This window comes from Saccoglossus kowalevskii, chromosome 10 (assembly GCF_978046115.1).
Source record: "Saccoglossus kowalevskii chromosome 10, keSacKowa6.1, whole genome shotgun sequence".
NCBI classification, from domain to species: domain Eukaryota; kingdom Metazoa; phylum Hemichordata; class Enteropneusta; family Harrimaniidae; genus Saccoglossus; species Saccoglossus kowalevskii.
In genome coordinates this window covers 37149949-37160136 of record NC_140650.1, presented here as the reverse complement: position 1 = coordinate 37160136, position 10188 = coordinate 37149949, and positions in this window count along the sequence as shown.

Sequence of the window (10188 nt, the reverse complement as noted above, 5' to 3'; positions counted from 1 at the left end):
TGGAATATAGATCTAAACGTGTTGAAATATATAGGTAGGAGAGAGTGGGATATAGATCTGAAGGTGTGGAAATATATAGGTAGGAGAGAGTGGAATATAGATCTAAAAGTGTTGAAATATATAGGTAGGAGAGAGTGGGGTATAGCCCTGAAGGTGTGGAAATATATAGGTAGGAGAGAGTGGAATATAGATCTGAAGGTGTGGAAATATATAGGTAGGAGAGAGTGGGATATAGATCTGAAGGTGTGGAAATATATAGGTAGGAGAGAGTGGGGTATAGATCTGAAGGTGTGGAAATATAAAGGTAGGAGAGTGTGGGGTATAGATCTAAAGGTGTTGAAATATATAGGTAGGAGAGAGTGGGGTATAGATCTGAAGGTGTTGAAATATATAGGTAGGTGAGAGTGGGGTATAGATCTGAAGGTGTGGAAATATAAAGGTAGGAGAGTGTGGGGTATAGATCTAAACGTGTTGAAATATATAGGTAGGAGAGAGTGGGGTATAGATCTGAAGGTGTGGAAATATATAGGTGGGAGAGAGTGGGGTATAGATCTGAAGGTGTGGAAATATAAAGGTAGGAGAGTGTGGGGTATAGATCTAAAGGTGTTGAAATATATAGGCAGGAGAGAGTGGGGTATAGATCTGAAGGTGTGGAAATATAAAGGTAGGAGAGAGTGGGGTATAGATCTAAAGGTGTTGAAATATATAGGTAGGAGAGAGTGGGGTATAGATCTGAAGGTGTTGAAATATATAGGTAGGAGAGAGTGGGGTATAGATCTAAAGGTGTTGAAATATATAGGTAGGACAGAGTGGGATATAGCTCTGACGGTGTGGAAATATATAGGTAGGAGAGAGTGGGATATAGATCTAAAGGTGTTGAAAGATAAAGGTAGGAGAGAGTGGGATATAGATATGAAGGTGTGGAAATACATAGGTAGGAGAGAGTGGGATATAGCTCTGACGGTGTGGAAATATAAATGTAGGAGAGAGTGGGATATAGCTCTGACGGTGTGGAAATACATAGGTAGGAGAGAATGGGATATAGCTTTGAAGTTGTGGAAATATATAGGTAGGAGAGAGTGGGATATAGATATGAAGGTGTGGAAATATATAGGTAGGAGAGAGTGGGATATAGATATGAAGGTGTGGAAATACATAGGTAGGAGACAGTGGAATATAGATCTAAAGGTGTTGAAATATATAGGTGGGAGAGAGTGGAATATAGATCTAAAGGTGTTGAAATATATAGGTAGGAGAGAGTGGGGTATAGATCTAAAGGTGTTGAAATATATAGGTAGGAGAGAGTGGGGTATAGATCTGAAGGTGTGGAAATATATAGGTAGGAGAGAGTGGGATATAGATATGAAGGTGTGGAAATACATAGGTAGGAGAGAGTGGGATATAGCTCTGACGGTGTGGAAATATATAGGTAGGAGAGAGGGGATATAGATATGAAGGTGTGGAAATATATAGGTAGGAGAGAATAGGATATAGATCTGAAGGTGTTGAAATATAAAGGTAGGAGAGAGTGGGGTATAGATCTGAAGGTGAGGAAATATATAGGTAGGAGAGGGTGGGATATAGCTCTGACGGTGTGGAAAAATATAGGTAGGAGAGAGGGGATATAGATCTGAAGGTGTGGAAATATATAGGTAGGAGAGAGTGGGATATATCTTTGAAGGTGTGGAAATCTATAGGTAGGAGAGAGTGGAATATAGATCTAAAGTTGTTGAAATATATAGGTAGGAGAGAGTGGGGTATAGATCTGAAGGTGTGGACATATAAAGGTAAGAGAGAGTGGGATATAGATCTGAAGATGTGGAAATATATAGGTAGGAGAGAGTGGAACATAAATCTAAAGGTGTTGAAATATATAGGTAGGAGAGAGTGGGGTATAGCCCTGAAGGTGTGGAAATATATGGGTAGGAGAGAGTGGGATATAGATATGAAGGTGTGGAAATATATAGGTAGGAGAGTGTGGGATATAGATCTGAAGGTGTGGAAATATATAGGTAGGAGAGTGTGGGATATAGATCTGAATGTGTGGAAATATATAGGTAGGAGAGAGTGGGGTATAGATCTGAAGGTGTGGAAGTATATAGGTAGGAGCGAGTGGAATATAGATCTAAAAGTGTTGAAATATAAAGGTAGGAGAGAGTGGGATATAGATATGAAGGTGTGGAAATACATAGGTAGGAGAGAGTGGGATATAGCTCTGACGGTGTGGAAATATATAGGTAGGAGAGAGGGCATATAGATATGAAGGTGTGGAAATATATAGGTAGGAGAGAATGGGATATAGATCTGAAGGTGTGGAAATATATAGGTAGGAGAGAGTGGGGTATAGATCTGAAGGTGTGGAAATATATAGGTAGGAGAGGGTGGGATATAGCTCTGACGGTGTGGAAAAATATAGATAGGAGAGAGGGGATATAGATATGAAGGTGTGGAAATATATAGGTAGGAGAGAGTGGGATATAGATCTGAAGGTGTGGAAATATATAGGTAGGAGAGTGTGGGATATAGATCTGAATGTGTGGAAATATATAGGTAGGAGAGAGTGGGGTATAGATCTGAAGGTGTGGAAGTATATAGGTAGGAGAGGGTGGGATATAGATCTGAAGGTGTTGAAATATATAGGTAGGAGAGAGTGGGATATATCTTTGAAGGTGTGGAAATATATAGGTAGGAGCGAGTGGGATATAGATCTAATGGTGTTGAAATATATAGGTAGAAAAGAGTGGGGTATAGCCCTGAAGGTGTGGAAATATATGGGTAGGAGAAAGTGCGATATAGATATGAAGGTGTGGAAATATATAGGTAGGAGAGAGTGGGATATAGATTTGAATGTGTGGCAATATATAGGTAGGAGAGAGTGGAATATAGATCTAAAAGTGTTGAAATATATAGGTAGGAGAGAGTGGGATATAGATCTGAAGGTGTGGAAATTATAGGTAGGAGAGAGTGGATTATAGATCTAAAAGTGTTGAAATATATAGGTAGGAGAGAGTGGGGTATAGCCCCTGAAGGTGTGGAAAATATATAGGTAGGAGAGAGTGGAATATAGATCTGAAGGTGTGGAAATATATAGGTAGGAGAGAGTGGGATATAGATCTGAAGGTGTGGAAATATATAGGTAGGAGAGAGTGGGGTATAGATCTGAAGGTGTGGAAATATAACGGTAGGAGAGAGTGGGATATAGATATGAAGGTGTGGAAATATATAGGTAGGAGAGAGGGGATATAGATATGAAGGTGTGGAAATATATAGGTAGGAGAGAATAGGATATAGATCTGAGGTGTGGAAATATATAGGTAGGAGAGAGTGGGGTATAGATCTGAAGGTGTGGAAATATATAGGTAGGAGAGGGTGAGATATTAGCTCTGACGGTGTGGAAAAATATAGGTAGGCGAGAGGGGATATAGATATGAAGGTGTGGAAATATATAGGTAGGAGAGAGGTGGGGATATAGATCTGAAGGTGTGGAAATATATAGGTAGGAGAGAGTGGGATATAGATCTAAAGGTGTGGAAATATATGGATAGGAGAGAGTGGGATATAGATATGAAGGTGTGGAAATATATAGGTAGGAGAGAGTGGGATATAGATCTGAAGGTGTGGAAATATATAGGTAGGAGAGAGTGGGGTATAGCCCTGAAGGTGTGGAAATATATGGATAGGAGAGAGTGGGATATAGATATGAAGGTGTGGAAATTATAGGTAGGAGAGAGTGGGATATATCTTTGAAGGTGTGGAAATATAGGTAGGAGAGAGTGGGATATAGATCTAAAGGTGTTGAAATATATAGGTAGGAGAGAGTTGGGAATAGCCCTGAAGGTGTGGAAATATATGGGTAGGAGAGAGTGGGATATAGATATGAAGGTGTGGAGATATATAGGTAGGGGAGAGTGGGATATAGATCTGAATGTGTGGAAATTATATAGGTAGGAGAGAGTGGGGTATAGATCTGAAGGTGTGGAAATATATAGGTAGGAGAGGGTGGGATATAGATCTGAAGGTGTTGAATATATAGATAGGAGAGAGTGGATATATCTTTGGAAGGTGTGGAAAATATATAGGTAGGAGAGAGTGGGATATAGATCTAAAGGTGTTGAAATATATAGGTAGGAGAGAGTTGGGTATAGCCCTGAAGGTGTGAAATATATGGGTAGGAGAGAGTGGGATATAGATATGAAGGTGTGGAAATATATAGGTAGGAGAGAGTGGGATATAGATCTGAATGTGTGGAAATATATAGGTAGGAGAGAGGGGACATAGTCTACAGGTGTTGAAATATATAGGTAGGAGAGAGTGGTATATAGATCTGAAGGTGTGGAAATATAAAGGTAGGAGAGAGTGGGATATAGATCTGAAGGTGTGGAAAATATAAAGGTAGGAGAGAGTGGGATATAGATCTGACGGTGTGGAAATATATAGGTAGGAGAGAGTGGGGTATAGATCTGAAGGTGTGGAAATATAAAGGTAAGAGAGAGTGGGATATAGATCTACAGGTGTTGAAATATATAGGTGGAGAGAGTGGAATATAGATCTAAAGGTATTGAAATATAAAGGTAGGAGAGAGTGGGATATAGATATGAAGGTGTGGAAATACATAGGTACGAGAGAGTGGGATATAGCTCTGACGGTGTGGAAATATATAGGTAGGAGAGAGTGGATTATAGATTAAAGTGTTGAAATATATAGGTAGGAGAGAGTGGGGTATAGCCCTGAAGGTGTGGAAATATATAGGTAGGAGAGAGTGGAATATAGATCTGAAGGTGTGGAAAATATATAGGTAGGAGAGAGTGGGATATAGATCTGAAGGTGTGGAAATATATAGGTAGGAGAGAGTGGGGTATAGATCTGAAGGTGTGGAAATATAAAGGTAGGAGAGAGTAGATATGAAGGTGTGGAAATATATAGGTAGGAGAGAGGGGATATAGATATGAAGGTGTGGAAATATATAGGTAGGAGAGAATAGGATATAGATCTGAAGGTGTGGAAATATATAGGTAGGAGAGAGTGGGGTATAGATCTGAAGGTGTGGAAATATATAGGTAGGAGAGGGTGAGATATAGCTCTGACGGTGTGGAAAAATATAGGTAGGCGAGAGGGGATATAGATATGAAGGTGTGGAAATATATAGGTAGGAGAGAGTGGGATATAGATCTGAAGGTGTGGAAATATATAGGTAGGAGAGAGTGGGATATAGATCTAAAGGTGTGGAAATATATGGATAGGAGAGAGTGGGATATAGATATGAAGGTGTGGAAATATATAGGTAGGAGAGAGTGGAATATAGATCTAAAAGTGTTGAAATATATAGGTAGGAGAGAGTGGGATATAGATCTGAAGGTGTGGAAATATATAGGTAGGAGAGAGTGGATTATAGATCTAAAAGTGTTGAAATATATAGGTAGGAGAGAGTGGGGTATAGCCCTGAAGGTGTGGAAATATATAGGTAGGAGAGAGTGGAATATAGATCTGAAGGTGTGGAAATATATAGGTAGGAGAGAGTGGGATATAGATCTGAAGGTGTGGAAATATATAGGTAGGAGAGAGTGGGGTATAGATCTGAAGGTGTGGAAATATAAAGGTAGGAGAGAGTGGGATATAGATATGAAGGTGTGGAAATATATAGGTAGGAGAGAGGGGATATAGATATGAAGGTGTGGAAATATATAGGTAGGAGAGAATAGGATATAGATCTGAAGGTGTGGAAATATATAGGTAGGAGAGAGTGGGGTATAGATCTGAAGGTGTGGAAATATATAGGTAGGAGAGGGTGAGATATAGCTCTGACGGTGTGGAAAAATATAGGTAGGCGAGAGGGGATATAGATATGAAGGTGTGGAAATATATAGGTAGGAGAGAGTGGGATATAGATCTGAAGGTGTGGAAATATATAGGTAGGAGAGAGTGGGATATAGATCTAAAGGTGTGGAAATATATGGATAGGAGAGAGTGGGATATAGATATGAAGGTGTGGAAATATATAGGTAGGAGAGAGTGGGATATAGATCTGAAGGTGTGGAAATATATAGGTAGGAGAGAGTGGGGTATAGCCCTGAAGGTGTGGAAATATATGGATAGGAGAGAGTGGGATATAGATATGAAGGTGTGGAAATATATAGGTAGGAGAGAGTGGGATATATCTTTGAAGGTGTGGAAATATATAGGTAGGAGAGAGTGGGATATAGATCTAAAGGTGTTGAAATATATAGGTAGGAGAGAGTTGGGAATAGCCCTGAAGGTGTGGAAATATATGGGTAGGAGAGAGTGGGATATAGATATGAAGGTGTGGAGATATATAGGTAGGGGAGAGTGGGATATAGATCTGAATGTGTGGAAATATATAGGTAGGAGAGAGTGGGGTATAGATCTGAAGGTGTGGAAATATATAGGTAGGAGAGGGTGGGATATAGATCTGAAGGTGTTGAAATATATAGATAGGAGAGAGTGGGATATATCTTTGAAGGTGTGGAAATATATAGGTAGGAGAGAGTGGGATATAGATCTAAAGGTGTTGAAATATATAGGTAGGAGAGAGTTGGGTATAGCCCTGAAGGTGTGGAAATATATGGGTAGGAGAGAGTGGGATATAGATATGAAGGTGTGGAAATATATAGGTAGGAGAGAGTGGGATATAGATCTGAATGTGTGGAAATATATAGGTAGGAGAGAGGGGACATAGATCTACAGGTGTTGAAATATATAGGTAGGAGAGAGTGGTATATAGATCTGAAGGTGTGGAAATATAAAGGTAGGAGAGAGTGGGATATAGATCTGAAGGTGTGGAAATATAAAGGTAGGAGAGAGTGGGATATAGATCTGACGGTGTGGAAATATATAGGTAGGAGAGAGTGGGGTATAGATCTGAAGGTGTGGAAATATAAAGGTAAGAGAGAGTGGGATATAGATCTACAGGTGTTGAAATATATAGGTAGGAGAGAGTGGAATATAGATCTAAAGGTATTGAAATATAAAGGTAGGAGAGAGTGGGATATAGATATGAAGGTGTGGAAATACATAGGTACGAGAGAGTGGGATATAGCTCTGACGGTGTGGAAATATATAGGTAGGAGAGAGTGGATTATAGATCTAAAAGTGTTGAAATATATAGGTAGGAGAGAGTGGGGTATAGCCCTGAAGGTGTGGAAATATATAGGTAGGAGAGAGTGGAATATAGATCTGAAGGTGTGGAAATATATAGGTAGGAGAGAGTGGGATATAGATCTGAAGGTGTGGAAATATATAGGTAGGAGAGAGTGGGGTATAGATCTGAAGGTGTGGAAATATAAAGGTAGGAGAGAGTGGGATATAGATATGAAGGTGTGGAAATATATAGGTAGGAGAGAGGGGATATAGATATGAAGGTGTGGAAATATATAGGTAGGAGAGAATAGGATATAGATCTGAAGGTGTGGAAATATATAGGTAGGAGAGAGTGGGGTATAGATCTGAAGGTGTGGAAATATATAGGTAGGAGAGGGTGAGATATAGCTCTGACGGTGTGGAAAAATATAGGTAGGCGAGAGGGGATATAGATATGAAGGTGTGGAAATATATAGGTAGGAGAGAGTGGGATATAGATCTGAAGGTGTGGAAATATATAGGTAGGAGAGAGTGGGATATAGATCTAAAGGTGTGGAAATATATGGATAGGAGAGAGTGGGATATAGATATGAAGGTGTGGAAATATATAGGTAGGAGAGAGTGGGATATAGATCTGAAGGTGTGGAAATATATAGGTAGGAGAGAGTGGGGTATAGCCCTGAAGGTGTGGAAATATATGGATAGGAGAGAGTGGGATATAGATATGAAGGTGTGGAAATATATAGGTAGGAGAGAGTGGGATATATCTTTGAAGGTGTGGAAATATATAGGTAGGAGAGAGTGGGATATAGATCTAAAGGTGTTGAAATATATAGGTAGGAGAGAGTTGGGAATAGCCTGAAGGTGTGGAAATATATGGGTAGGAGAGAGTGGGATATAGATATGAAGGTGTGGAGATATATAGGTAGGGGAGAGTGGGATATAGATCTGAATGTGTGGAAATATATAGGTAGGAGAGAGTGGGGTATAGATCTGAAGGTGTGGAAATATATAGGTAGGAGAGGGTGGGATATAGATCTGAAGGTGTTGAAATATATAGATAGGAGAGAGTGGGATATATCTTTGAAGGTGTGGAAATATATAGGTAGGAGAGAGTGGGATATAGATCTAAAGGTGTTGAAATATATAGGTAGGAGAGAGTTGGGTATAGCCCTGAAGGTGTGGAAATATATGGGTAGGAGAGAGTGGGATATAGATATGAAGGTGTGGAAATATATAGGTAGGAGAGAGTGGGATATAGATCTGAATGTGTGGAAATATATAGGTAGGAGAGAGGGGACATAGATCTACAGGTGTTGAAATATATAGGTAGGAGAGAGTGGTATATAGATCTGAAGGTGTGGAAATATAAAGGTAGGAGAGAGTGGGATATAGATCTGAAGGTGTGGAAATATAAAGGTAGGAGAGAGTGGGATATAGATCTGACGGTGTGGAAATATATAGGTAGGAGAGAGTGGGGTATAGATCTGAAGGTGTGGAAATATAAAGGTAAGAGAGAGTGGGATATAGATCTACAGGTGTTGAAATATATAGGTAGGAGAGAGTGGAATATAGATCTAAAGGTATTGAAATATAAAGGTAGGAGAGAGTGGGATATAGATATGAAGGTGTGGAAATACATAGGTACGAGAGAGTGGGATATAGCTCTGACGGTGTGGAAATATATAGGTAGGAGAGAGGGGATATAGATATGAAGGTGTGGAAATATATAGGTAGGAGAGAATGGGATATAGATCTGAAGGTGTGGAAATATATAGGTAGGAGAGAGTGGGGTATAGATCTGAAGGTGTGTTAATATATAGGTAGGAGAGGGTGGGATATAGCTCTGACGGTGTGGAAAAATATAGGTAGGAGAGAGGGGATATAGATATGAAGGTGTGGAAAAATATAGGTAGGAGAGAGTGGGATATAGATCTGAAGGTGTGGAAATATATAGGTAGGAGAGAGTGGGATATAGATCTAAAGGTGTTGAAATATATAGGTAGGAGAGAGTGGGGTATAGCCCTGAAGGTGTGGAAATATATGGGTAGGAGAGAGTGGGATATAGATATGAAGGTGTGGAAATATATAGGTAGGGGAGAGTGGGATATAGATCTGAATGTGTGGAAATATATAGGTAGGAGAGAGTGGGGTATAGATCTGAAGGTGTGGAAATATATAGGTAGGAGAGGGTGGGATATAGATCTGAAGGTGTTGAAATATATAGGTAGGAGAGAGTGGGATATAGATCTAAAGGTGTTGAAATATATAGGTAGGAGAGAGTTGGGTATAGCCCTCAAGGTGTGGAAATATATGGGTAGGAGAGAGTGGGATATAGATATGAAGGTGTGGAAATATATAGGTAGGAGAGAGGGGATATAGATCTACAGGTGTTGAAATATATAGGTAGGAGAGAGTGGGGTATAGATCTGAAGGTGTTGAAATATATAGGTAGGAGAGAGTGGGATATATCTTTGAAGGTGTGGAAATATATAGGTAGGAGAGAGTGGGATATAGATCTAAAGGTGTTGAAATATATAGGTAGGAGAGAGTTGGGTATAGCCCTGAAGGTGTGGAAATATATGGGTAGGAGAGAGTGGGATATAGATCTGAATGTGTGGAAATATATAGGTAGGAGAGAGGGGATATAGATCTACAGGTGTTGAAATATATAGGTAGGAGAGAGTGGGGTATAGATCTGAAGGTGTTGAAATATATAGGTAGGAGAGAGTGGGGTATAGATCTGAAGGTGTGGAAATATAAAGGTAGGAGAGTGTGGGGTATAGATCTAAACGTGTTGAAATATATAGGTAGGAGAGAGTGGGGTATAGATCTGAAGGTGTGGAAATATATAGGTAGGAGAGAGTGGGGTATAGATCTGAAGGTGTGGAAATATAAAGGTAGGAGAGTGTGGGGTATAGATCTAAAGGTGTTGAAATATATAGGCAGGAGAGAGTGGGGTATAGATCTGAAGGTGTGGAAATATAAAGGTAGGAGAGAGTGGGATATAGATCTAAAGGTGTTGAAATATATAGGTAGGAGAGAGTGGGGTATAGATCTGAAGGTGTTGAAATATATAGGTAGGAGAGAGTG